General features: G+C 37.2%; 2 pseudogenes; one reads left to right on the top strand and one right to left on the bottom strand.

Moving 5' to 3' along the window:
* Positions 1 to 3,572: 3,572 nt before the first annotated feature.
* LOC121169485 lies at positions 3,573 to 6,708 on the bottom strand (annotated as a pseudogene).
* A 12-nt stretch (positions 6,709 to 6,720) lies between these two features.
* LOC121169484 overlaps positions 6,721 to 13,940 on the top strand; it is a 134,533-nt pseudogene continuing 127,313 nt past the window's right edge.

Here is a 13,940-nt window from a genome sequence, read left to right as displayed (position 1 = left end):
ATCATTCTGAGGAAAAAGTGAACCATGTTTGTCACCTAAAGGGAAAAAACCTGAAAGATAATAGCAAAATAGGCAAACATGTAGACATTTCAATTGGTTAAGTGTGCAGAACTCTGACTGAATTGGAGTGAATTTCATGCTTGCTAGATTGGTTGCAGACAACAACAGACTTTCGAGGAAATTTTTTTTAAAAGTGGGATGAAGACCTTGAAGCACTTTCTGGAATAACTGGAACCAGAGATGAAATATGGCCGTACCAGTATAATCCTGAAGATAAAATATAATCAAAGCAATGGCTACCAAGAGGTGGAATTGGAACAGTCAAACAAAAGCAAACCATCTCAGGACAAAGGTCATAAATTTCTGCACTTGCAAAATCAGTTTTCTGATTGAATTTCTGGAGGACCAAAGTAAATTCTTAGTAGGGTATTTTGAAGAAGTCAAAGCTTTAGGGGGAAAAAAAATGCCAGTAAATCATTACCAGAGTCTTTCTCTGCCATAATTGTCCTACTCTATCCTATCAAAATAAGGACAATTATCTGATATTTTCAATGGAAAGTTACTAAGCATTTACCTTGACACCGTAAGTTGGTTCCTTATGATTTCTTTCCTTAATCTTAAGACAATCACTAAAGAGCACTGCATTGTTGCTTAACAATTTAATTTGGCACATGTAAATATGACATTCAATTCTTGAGGGATAGACTACAAGGCTGGTATTGTCACTTAGAAAAGTTCCTTTAGGAGAGATCCAAGACAGATGAATAGGTATTGGGCTCCTTTGGGACGTGAAAGCGACAAAGAAAGGAGTACAATGTTACAAGTCTGACAAAAATTATCAGCAAGAAAAGAAAAATCCATGAGACCTCTGTGTGGCATGAGGAGAAAGCAGCTAGTCATAAAGTATGAGCAGACATCTTACCACAAGATATCAAGAAATGAAGGCAGTTGGAGCTGAGAGGGAAATCTACAGTCATCTATGACTTTTATTTCTCCCTAGAGAATTGACTGAGTTCTGAGCACTGCTGGGTGTGGGGCAGGGGAACCTCGTTGCTTTCCTTTCCTTCTCTCCACCACCGGGTGAGAGCACAACACTCAGCTGCAAAAAGCCATATGGTGGTCCTCTGTACCACTGCTTCCAGTATCATAATCAGAGTCAGGACAATGTGTGGGGTAAAGGACAACCCTGCATCTTGCAACTGTGAGGATTTGAGGGCATTAGCTCCAGAGCTATGCCCATGCACTCTACATGAATAAGGGGATATATCATAGCTTTTGCAGGCTAACAACAGAAGCCCATGGGAGATCTGCATTATGACCACACTACACCCTGAAACACCATAACTGAACAATTCTTTCTTAATCTACCCAGAAGACATAAAGAAGCACCTACATGCATTCTGGATGTAAACTATCAAAAGTAAAATCCCCTATATCTTCTGGATTTATGCTTCACAACTGAAACTGGGTCCAGGAAAGGGCTCTTAATCCTAGCAGTAGGGCTGTTAGTACTATAATTCGTAGCACTGGCTGGACTCGCCTAGCAAAAATGGGAAAAGGGTTCATCCATATTGCACAGTCCCAAAGCCATAGTAACTGATGCCACAGACCAAGACATCACTCTGGTTCATCAATAAGACAAGGGGTGTCCCTCAGCACACACACACACAAAAAGCCCCTGCTTAACAAATTCATTAGGGAGACTGACATCAAACATTCTGAGTGTCAAAGACACACATCCAAGGAAATTCCAAATCATCTCAAAGCCATACCTCTATCCCTGTAGAGTGTAGCACAATAGACCACTGTGTCACAGATAGAATTCATGATTAAGACAAAGAAACCAGAGAAAACACTCCTGGAATCACCAAGAACTAAAGCCAAATCAACAGGTAAGTGATATCCTGCATTCCATCTTAACCACAAACTCTTTTACCCTAAAACTTACTGCATAAAGAAGGGGAAAGTATATCAGATGCACGATTGTCAGCTTAAGGACATAGGAGAAATGAAAAACAAGGGAGTTTGAAACCTCCCAAAGAATACAACAATCCTCCAAATTGAACTACAAATGGAAGAAAGTCTATGAAATATAACAAACAGAACTCAAAACAATGATTATAAGCAAACTCATTTTGATGCAAGAGAATACAGATAAACAAATTAAAGCAATGAGGAAATCCATGAGTGACATGAGAGAAAATATCACTAAAGAGATAGAAGTGATTAAGGCTAGCCAAACAAAAGTTTTGGAAATGAAATCTTAATCCGTGAAAAGGAAATATTGAGAGATATAACCACACAAGAGAACAAGCGAAAGAAAGAATTTGTGACCTAGAAAGAACTTTGAAATAACCTAATCAGAAAAATTAAAGATAAAAGAATGAAGAAAGACTACGAGAAATATGGAATACCATCAGACAACCAATATTCCTGTTACATGCATTCCTTAGAGAAAAAAGTGAAAAAGGCATTTAGAATCAACTGAATAAAATATTTGAAAATTCCCCAAGTCATAAAAGAGACAAGCGCATCTAGTTATAAGAAGTTCAAAGAACCCCAAGTAGACTCCATCAAAAAATTTTTCTCCAAGACATATTGTCAAATTACCAACAGCTAAATGCCAAAAAATAACAGTGAGAGAAAAAAAAGATAAAATTATAAATAAACAAAAACTATTACTCACATTACACTTCTCTGCAGAAACCCACTAAGTCGGAAGACAATGAGATGACATACTCTAGATCTTAAGAGAAAATACTTCCCACCAAGAATATCATTTTCAGCAAAGTTTACCTCTAAGACCAAAGGAGATGCCAGATTAAAAAAACAGAGAACATTTGAATACCAGACTAACCTTGCAATAAATTACAAAGGGACTCTCTCTCTCTCTCTCTCACACACACACACACACAAAGTACAAAAACCCTCATAAAACACGTCATCACAAAATTCACCAACAGAGCCGTTAGAATCATTATTCAATCAACAAAACTGCAGGTGTTAGTTCTTATCTACCACTACACTAACCTCCAATGCAAATTGACTTTATAATTTATAGTACTTAATTTAGTGTGTACAATTGATCTGACCATTTCTTTTTATTTTTGTTCATAGCTGTTTTCTGTATCCATACTAAACTAAGATAATTTGCTTTTTACTTCTTAAACATTATTATTTGCTGAAATGTTAAAACTTTTACTGTAGCATATAAATCTACAAATATTTTATCTTAAAAGTTAACAAAAAGAAATCTAGAAGGAGGGAGGATTGAAGGAAGAAGGTCATTGTATTTAGAACTGTCCACAAATTTCACTGAATCATGTAAATACTAATTCAAAATAAATTAAATTTTTTCTTGAATTTGATGGAACTGATGTAGAGAAATAAAACTTAAGTACTACTTTATATTTTAACTTCAGTTTTGAAAGCAGATGAAATTACTTTCTTGCCTAATTTTACATTTTTTTTTTTAGAAGTCAAAATGTTTTAATCCAAAATTTCCAAAAATTCTTTGGAGTGAATTCTTTGAATGAATGACCACACCTTTCTGGTTCTTTCACTGAGCAAGCTCAGTATGCCTGTCTGGATTTAATAGGTAGGTGTGATCTTGTTTGAGAAAAGTGTGTAAACATAAGGCCAGATTTGATTAGTCTGTGTCTCTGAAAACTGGTGGAGCACTCCTCGGCTTTTGTATAGCTCAATGACTGGCTTCGCAGCGTCCTTATACCATCTTAGTCGGGCAGCAACTGCTTCGGGCTTATCTTCCTCTTGCCGGCTTAATGGTTCACCAGTGATGTCATCAATTCCATGCACATGACGTGGGTTAAAGTCCACACTCTTCAGCTGGCAGGGTGAATCCAACGACGGCTGAGTCCATCTTTGAATGTCCCAAACGGAATGTTCAAAGTGATCACTAGATCCAGGTCACAAATTATGTCTAGTGCTTCAGCCTGTGCTAGCGTCCTCGGAAAACCACCCAGAAGCCGCTGCTGGCCACTCCTGCTTTCCAGTTTTGAGAGCCTCAGGCGTGTAATGACGTGATCTGGGACCAAATGGCCTCTCTCTAGGTATTGCTTGGCTGTATCACCAACTTCCGTGCTGGCCTCGATGTTCTCCCACAAGAAGTGGCTGCTGGAGAGGTGCTGCAGGCCAAAGTTCTGGGCGATCATCTGGCACACGGGTGCCCTTGCCTGAGCCGAACGGCCCGAGGATGACTGACTGCTTGCGGGGGTGTGGAAGCCATTGCCTCGGTAAGGGGGTGACCACGGCAGGAGATCCGCAAACTTTGTTGCTGGACCTCTGCCTCCAGCATGATCTGCTAGCGAGGAAACTCGCCAGCTGCCGAGTTTATAAATCTCTCAACCATTTGGTGATTCCAAGGGGTAAGCAATCAATAAGCTAATGTAATTACCACATGCAGAAGCTTTAGAAAAGAGATTGCTTTTCTTCTGATGCATTTTCTTGGAGACAGACAGTAGAAGTCAAAACTTGACAGTAGGTAGTGGTTTGTATCTTGAAGTCCTGGCATCCTAAATGCTTATTTTGGGGAGAATACTGAGTGGAATAATCACAAAGATTTCACATGGGAAAAGGTGGCAGACATACCCATTGAGTATGGGAAAGAGGAAGGCAGATTTTTTTTTTTTTACAACAGCAATCACTGGGCCGGGCAAATCCAGGAACCAGAAGCTTCATCTGGGTCTCCCTCATGGGTAATGGGAGCCTAAGTACTTGAAGCATCCCCTGTTGTTCTTTCTCCAGGCCACTAGCAAAGACTGCAATGGAAGTGAATCAATTGGTACAGTGTCCACAGAGAATGCTAGAATCACAGGAGGCAGTTTAACTTGCTATGCTACAACGGCAGTCCCCTAGTCATGGATTTTTCCTAATTTCTGATTAAGTAAAAAATGTTTGCACTAATTTGGCTATTTGATTATCTTGTCATTTATAATTTTGCCTCATTACTTGGTTTTCTGTTTAACATGTATCTATTAGTGTACCAATGTAATTCTCTTGCCGTTTTTCAATTATATATTTTAGTTACTTTCATATTGGTTGCCCTGAGGATGACAATTGGCTTATTCATTTTAACAACTAGGCTCACATGAATACTAGTTTAATATCAATTATACAATAAAACTCATTGCTTTTATATTTGTTCTTTCATAATATAAATTATATCTTTAATATATTTTATTAACACAAAAAAACTTGCCTTGTAGAGATGTAGCTATTAGAAAGCTGAAAACCTGCAATGCTATTTAAGTGAATCACCTCCAGTCTACCAAATGAAGTTATCATAAACTGCTCCCAAGTGGTATATCACAAAAAAGATTCTTGAACTGTCTTGTTTCATCAGCTCATTAAATTTTCTTTTGAAAGACTGTAATAAGAATGTTCCTTTTTTTCTAGTTCTCTTTTCAAAAAATGATTTTTATTATTTTGCATGATACAATTTTACAGGTATAGGGAATCCTCCTATTCCCCTCCCCACTCTCCCTTCCCACCTTCCCTTCATACGATCTCCCCCCATATTATCACAGCAGTGTAATTGTAAGTCCATCATTCTGAAACATTTAAGCAATAGTTACAAATTCAACAATATGCTAACCACATGCACCATGCATTGTAAATATAAGCAAAGGCAGAAATCTAGCATTGTATTACTGAGGTATATTTAACTGTTTCTGTAAAAGGTATGAAATACATTTGCCTGACTGAGAGGATTATATAGGATCGATGTTTATAATGGAAACAACTGACTATTAAATTCTAGGTGGTTGCAATTAGCAAGAAAATACGGATAATCATTTGTATGTGTTATATGAGCTGTCTAATTTCATACATACCAGTTTGAAGCCAGGGGAAAGTGACAATGCCAGAGCAAGGATCTACTGTCCAGCAAAACTCTCTCATCAACACAAACAACAAAGAGCTTAATTTAAAGTACAAACTGAGCTTAAGTTGAAGCATTTTTTAACTGATATTCTCCTTGCCTAGAAATATTAAGGGCCACTTGGTTTACAACTAATTTGATTAACAAACATGTTGTTTTTCAAACTACTCATCCTGGAAGCAAGGTGAAAACAGTAAAGGGAAAATGGCAGCCAGTGAAGAAAATAGAGTTTGCATTAATGACAACATGGATATCCTATTAAGAAAAATTACCAAGAGCTGACTGGGCTTGAAATGTCCATATAAAAAGCCACTACTTTGAATAGCTCTTGATTTTCTCTTTAAACAAGCAACAATTCAAGAAAGGGGCTCAAGGAGATTGGAAAAGAAATGTGTGTTGACAGATGGGTGAGCCTTGCAGTGCTATGCTGCCAGGTAAAATGAGTCAAGCAGAGTTGCGATCCGTTTCTTCTACAGCTGTGAGGCGGCTGCAGGCACATTTCACTACTTGTTAGTGCAGACCCAGTCCATTTGGAAACTGTCACGGGAAATAACAATTTGACATTTAATAATTCATTCCATGCTAAAGCCAATATTCCAGGATGGTATGTAAGGCATCCCACGTTTAATAGGAAGAGCTTCAGCTATTACTGGCAAGGTCAAATACTTCACTATTTGGAATTAATTGTAAAAAAAAGGGGGGGGGAGAACAGCTCTTTATATGCAAAGAACAACACATGGAAAATTTTCTTTCATTAAAAAAAACTCTTAAAAATTTCTGACTAAAGCGTACTTGTAGAGAAGGTTCATCTTACTCAAGGGATGAAGGTGAGTAAAGACCAAAAAAAAAAGTCATCGGGATCAGTATTTCTTGTTATATCAATTCTCAAAACAGGCCAGTAATCTTGGAATTACAAATGTTTCACACATAGAAAAAAATGAATTTATAAAAATACTAGTCTATTTGCAAAAGACCAGAGAATAGGTAAATTCACTAGAATTAAGTCAGGTCTGTTCCACTCCAAAAATCTGCCTATCTTCTATTGCATCGTGCTATTCTCTAGACATTGTCAATATAATTCAAGGTTAAGGATTTTTGAATTCAATGATTAACAAAAGCAAGGAACAAAAGCAGTATCACATAAAACTCCGACGGAATGGTACAAGCAATCAATCTACCCTTACGATTTATTCTAGCTAAAAAGAAAAAAAAAAAAAGCAGCAGCAGCATGAACCCCATGCCCAGATTTGTCATTGCCAAAATTTTTCTCTTATATTTAAGGGTTCTTATCTGACAAAGGGATTTAAGCTAGTTTAGAAAGACTCTGGGTTAAACAAAGTTAAACATTTTTTTTTTCCACTGTTGAACTTTCAAAGCTTTTAATATGTTAATATGCACCAGTGAAATTCCAAGAGGTGCTATGGAAACGCAGGTTTTCTAAATGTATCTTCTCACAGGAACCTGTTTTACCAAATTTGTTTCACAGAACACCAGCTTGAGAAATTCTCTTCTGTGCTGTTTCAGTGACTGATGATGCCCAGTGTGAAGGAAGGAATCAGATTTGCAAAGTAAAGATGAGCAAGTGCTTGAGATCCTTGGAGTTAGGGCGATGTCTCCCAAAGCGGAAATGGACACAGAATCTAGAATTGCTTGAAATAATCTGCTTTACAATCTTCTTTATGGTTGCCTGTGCTTGAAGCACCAACAAAGGATGCCCTTTTGAGCCCTGACCACTCAGCACAGGTGACCAAGTCACAGAAAGAGCTGATGGCACTCTGCAAACACAAAGCAACCTGCCTAACAGCTGCTGCTCCATCCACCAGTTTCAGCATTATATGAAGTAGGTGGTTGTTCAAATGACATAATTTGTGCCATTTTTCCCCAAATATCTTCCCCTTCTCCTCCATTAGAAATCATGCTGTGTGAAATTCTTCTACTAGAGGCATACACTTTGATTTGTATTATAAATCTATATTCTTCGGGTATTTTCCTCTCTATACTTCCATTTAGAGATGCAAAAATACCCTCAGGAAGAAAAATGTATAAATTCTCTTGCCACCGTTTATCAGAAATTTTCTTCTGCGCTAGAGAAATAGGGTATTTTATATGGGAATGTGATAACAGATTTTTTTGCAGGACACCAAACAAAAACTTTCCTTCTAACTTTGACAACTGGCACCAAGCCTGCAAAAATTCAATAAAAACAAATGAGAAAAATGCTTCCCTAAGTACTTTTTCCTCTTAATAGACAACAACATCTACAGTTATGGGTAAAAAAATCAGACCAAGACACTTTACACTCAATGTAGAGAGTGTCACAAATTATATCCTTCACAAAAAAACCCATTTCATCATTTATAAATGCTATTCAAACACAAATTTTGAGAGCAGATTCATTGGATAACTAAAGGCTAAAATATGTGCTATTAACTATAAAGATAATGAGATTTTCATGGAAAAAGAATGAGTGTGCTATAACAATCACAGGCAAGTGCTGAAACAAAGATCTGAGCTCATGTGTTGAGTTTCCAAGCAGAGCACAAAATGCAAAGTGGTGGCTGCTCCCATGGGAACAAGCACCGCAATTGTTTTCATATCTTGTGCCAGTTTCAAACAATATATAGTGGCTGCTGGCCACCTGGAGCGCAGTGCTGAGAAGGATCCTGCTAAAACTGCTTCCAGGCTTGGTGCAATAGATTGCTAAGATCAATTTAATGGTATATGCCATGGGCTACCGCCATTTTACGTGGGCATGGATGCAACAGTTCTCTAAAGCCAATTTTTACCTGATACTAACAAAATCAAAGATCTGTATCTCACCTGCTTGCAATAATCAATAAGATATATTCTCTACCACTGCAACATTACCATGTTTACCTCTTTTAACAAACAGGCAGGAACTACCTTGCCACAAGGAAGTCTTTAATTGGGGATTTAGTTGAGTTCAACTCATGTTTAATGGTTCAAAAAATAATTAACATGGGCTTAGTCTGAAGAATTATATATTCAGTGAGAATGTTAAAACACAGCCTGCTTAAATGTCTGAGAACTAAAAGGATCTATGTCGATTTGGTGCCAATTTCTGGCTCTACACCAGATGGGCCTACTAATGGCTGTGGTCCTGCGAGTTTTAAGAGGAGTTGAAAGAATGGAAAACTTCTATCTTTATGCTTCCCTTCAGTACCCTCAGTCTCATTTTACTCATAAATACATCTCCTCAAAAATCAGAGAACTCTATGTTCTTTTCAGTATACCATTGGATCTTATGAATCTAAGATTATATTTAAATATATTATGTTTGGTGAGCTTTGCTTTTATCTCCAACAAATTGTCATGTTTTCCTTTAAGAGAACACTTTGCATTCTGTTGTCATAGTAACAAAATGTGCTAGTAGGCTGAAAAACTAACATTTCCCTCATGCTTATTATTCATGATGCAGACACCATTTTCTCCATCACCTCCATCAGCACTAAGGGGTCTCTCCATTTAAATGTAAATTGGCCATACAAGGATAAGAGACTTTTACTAGCCAAGAAAGATGTGTGTCCTCGCCATTTTTTGTTCTTTCTTCTCTGCTTCTGATTTAGCACCTCCAGAAAGGAGATGATCGTTAAATGTAGAAGGGACATTTCCTATTGTACCAAAATTCAGGAGCTTTCTAGGCCCATATTATGCAAAAAGAGTCATTTTTTTTTCTCTTATCAACAGAGGGAATAACCCTGTCTAACATTATAGACATAAATTCACACTTCTCAAAGTATTTGCACAAATGTCTCTACCAGCTGTCCCTCCTGGACTCTAGACAGGCTTAAAATGCAATGCCTTCTCTACAAGCTTCAAAACAAAGGCATACGCAACCAGTCTGCTTCCGGTTTAAAAATAAGATATTCACACTTCCTTCAGGAGGAATCCATAATTTTTTTTTTTGGTGCAGTTAGGTCTCTGTGAGACCACACAGAAGGTCTGCTTCCCACAAATTGCATACCACCAGCCTTTCCTTAGACAACCTGCTCAGGGCATATTTTCTTCTTTCCAGAATATAGGATCTAATGAAGGCAAAGCTTCTGTGGATTCTGCATTATCATAGTATGAAACCTTACAAGAAAATACATCAGTGAGTGCCTGTTACTTTGCTTATTTTTACTTCTAGATATTTTAAAGAAAAAATGATTTTACTGGTCAGTATCTATAGAATCAGATAGGACTGAGAACATGATCATTAAAAATATTTATTTATTGAAAGATTAAATAATATATGAAACTGATAAATGGTTTCCTGAAGGCTTGTGAAAATCTTCCAAGGCTAGCCCAAACTCCATGCAATTACAATTTTAAGGTATTTTCATATCAGCTGCATAATCTTGCAATTAGTCAGAAGGTTGTGTTCAGGGAAAAGAAATCTCCCCTTAAATCTAATACTAGTAAAAACTTCCTAAATTTCATGGTGTGCTTTCCTGCTTCAGTTGAGTACTGATTTTTTTTTTTTTTGGTTATTCCAAATGTTGTTATTAAGGCTCTTGTAAGAGTTCATTTTCTTAAGAGTTATTTATTTGAAGTCTGAGTTTCAGAGAGAGAGAAGAGAAGAGAGATCTTCAATTACTGGTTCACTCTTCAGATGGCCACAATGGCTTGGGCTGGGCCACACAGAATCCAAGAGCTTCTTGTAAGTTTCCCAGGTTATCCAAACCCACATTGAAGACCTGAAAGAGGTTCCTGATTATTGGCTTTGACTTGTCCTGTTCTGGCTAAGTGAACCAGTAGATGGAAGATCACTCCTGTCTCTGCCTCTCTCTTTATAACTCCAGCTTACAAACACACATATACATTTAAATCAATAAATACAGATTTCTGTATCCAGGCAGCTTTTTCTTGGATCTAATTGGAATCCCTGTAGCTAACATTCAAAACACATCCTTTTCTGTCCTCTTTGATAATGAAGAACAACTACTAATTTCTATGACTGCTCTAATAACCCTGAGCATAAATACAATTATATTACAGGATTTGTGAGTATCAAATATAAAAATGGTGTTAGATTTTGGTATTCCAAAGAATTTATTCTAAAGGAGATCTTTAAAAATGAGAAGGTAAAAAAGTGAAGGCTATCATGAGAATTAACATGTTCTATGTGGTCAAGACAGGGAGTGACAGATGCCCTAGAACCAAAATTATCTGGCTCCTAACCTACTGTTTCTACCATGAAATCATTCTATGAAGTAATAGCTCTATGGCACACATCTTAATTGTCTTAGTTTTGGGTTCTTGTGATGCGGAGCCTGAGATAAGAACATGAGCACAGATAGCTCATATTAGAAGTGATTAAAAAAGCCTAAATGAGTAAGTGAAGAGAAAGGATAGCAGGAAAAGTCAATTGAGTGTGTATTATTGAGTTAGTTACAACATGAACAGCAAAGGCTCAATCCCCTGGGAACTTTGAGTAATCATTTAGAAAGTGCCTCACGATTCACTTTCCAAAGGACTAGACAGTTGGAGCATTTGTGGACTTATCTCCTATTCCACATTTTTTGAGGATTAGACAAGAACTTAAAATTCCACCACCTTCTCAGGCTGCATTTTTGTATATGTTGAACATTTTTCCTATGCTTTGCAGAGACTGCTGACATACAAATGCAGAGACTACAGAATAGTTGAAATGAGATGAACTGTCACAGTTGTACAAAAATCAGGTCAATGCAATGTAAAGTGGTACAATGTGCAATGGCCAGCTGTGTTATTTTTCAGCAATATCTAGCTCTGGTTCCAGAGAAGACTACATTTTTCGGTAGGGTGACTTAAATGAAAATAAAATGTGAGCAGTGATACTCTATCCCTGCTGGTCTAAGGTAACTAAAAGCTCATGTGCAATTCTCCAGTACCTTTCCCTAGCAATCATGAAGGAGGCCTTGGGATGGTAAGGACAAAGACTAAAGCCCTTTAGTTTGTGGAATCCTCATATGGGAGACAGCTACCATTAGGACTCATTCAGGACCCACAGGAGGCTGTTTCTAAATAAGAAACAGGCTTTGTCTTGATAAGTCATTGACATTTGAGATCTTGCTTTTATTGCCATAAACTTAGTCTACCTTGCCATCTGCAATTCATGGACTTAATATAATTTCCAAAGTTGTAGGGATGGGCCATAGTGAGACCAGCCCAGGTCATCTTCACTGTTCTTGATGAGTATCACTATAATTATCTTGAGACTGATCATGATTAAGGTTGAATTTCTAATGCTGGCAAAAATAAAAAAGTACAGATCATATAGAGATACATATTCTGAACTTCACTACCATGATATGCTAACCATGAAGACAACCAGCTTCAATAAAAGTATAAATTAACTGATGAAACTATGTCATAGATTTAAAATTTTATATCCATATCAGCACTTTAACAAAATGAACAAGTCCACAAAAAATCTGTTCTTACATATTACAATAGGTTATGTCCATTTGATGTTACTTCACTTATAACATTTAGCACAGCTTTGTCAGCCAAGATACATGCTGTTGCAGTTACTATCCCACTGATACTCCTTTACACGCGTCTCTTCTGTTCTTCTGTTGAGGGAAAACATACCTCTGTGCAGTGAGAATCAAGTCTTGACAGCTCTGAAAATATACCCACATGGAAGAGGTCCTAGTTCAAACTTCTGCTCTAAGATTCATTTCCCTGTAAGACCTATTGTGTTTGCTCTTGGACTTTCACAACTCCTGTGATGATATATGTCTTTATCACTGTGCTTGAATCCGATCCAGTCTGTGAATCTACCTTCTCATCACGCGCTAGGTTGTGTTTACCTATTTCTACCCCTTCTTACCTATTTTAAACATTTCTTTTCAGCACTGACATTAATGCAGAAAATGTATGCTACTGAAGACAGAAACAGGCTCCCTACTGAGCATTTTAATTCTATTAAGATATCTGGAGGCTTCCCAAGTAGCTGAAAATTACACCTTGCTCCAGAAGTTTTGGTGAAGAAACTCCAATGCACATTTGCAAATGTCATGCAAAATCATTCCAGAGATTCATGCCAGAAGATAAATGTGCCAGGATATATGCCTTTTGGTGCCATCTACTCTCAGGAATGAATTGGTCCATTTGCTGCTGTCCTTTAGTGACATGAGCATGACCATTCCCACTGGGCAAGGTAAAGGAATGATGCTCAAATTTTCAACATCCTTCAAAATGATTCAGTATATTTGTGCCTAATGGTGACATTTAAGTCATGTTCTTGCCTATGCTGTAATTAAATTAACTCTAATTAGTTTCTCTCCATCTCACTTCCACCTGCACCCAAATGGTTCATATAATTGCTGTACTTTGAGTTTCCATTCATCCTCTAAAAATCTGAGTCATCTCATAAAGCAACTACTAACATGGTTGTTAAAAATAACACCAAATGACACACAAAAGGGGTCAGAGAGAGGGAGGACTAGAATCATGGGATAATTTTCATTTAATTATAATGCTTTGCCATCTTACATATTTACTGGGTGTCTATTATGTGTGACAAGCGGTTCTAGGCATAGTTAGTGATATGGAATCATATGAACAAAACCTTCAGTTTCTGAGTAAAAAACAATTCAGTATGTGATAAGATACATAGAGAACTTCAGCTATAGGTGCATGCATATAGATGGATATTGAAACAATAGTAAAGAACTCTAAAAGAAATAACCTACATTTCCATTCAATCTTTGCTTTGAGAAACAAATTGTGTATTATCAGGCCCAGGCAGAATGACCGTGAAATATTTCAGACAAAGACAATCAACAGCACAAGCCAAAATATCAAGGTGGCACATAAAAGCAAATATGAATCCTTTGGTATTTCAGTTGATTGGAGCACATAACACATGAAGAAGAACGTTGCTTATAAAAACCAGAGAGGCATACTTGAAGTGATATCAGAGTGCCTTAAAAAAATGGACAGTTCCAGCAGAGTTCAGTAAATTGTGCAATATACTGATGTTTTTGTCACTGAAAAGTCAGCTGATCAGACTTTCAGGAAGATTAACTTGAAGCTGTAGTACAATAGG

The sequence above is a fragment of the Ochotona curzoniae genome, unplaced genomic scaffold (assembly GCF_017591425.1).
Source record: "Ochotona curzoniae isolate NIBS_2020 unplaced genomic scaffold, NIBS_Ocur_1.0 scaffold_1852, whole genome shotgun sequence".
NCBI lineage: Eukaryota > Metazoa > Chordata > Mammalia > Lagomorpha > Ochotonidae > Ochotona > Ochotona curzoniae.
The sequence above is the reverse complement of the archived record's forward strand: the minus strand, read 5'-3'. Positions and strand labels throughout refer to the sequence as shown.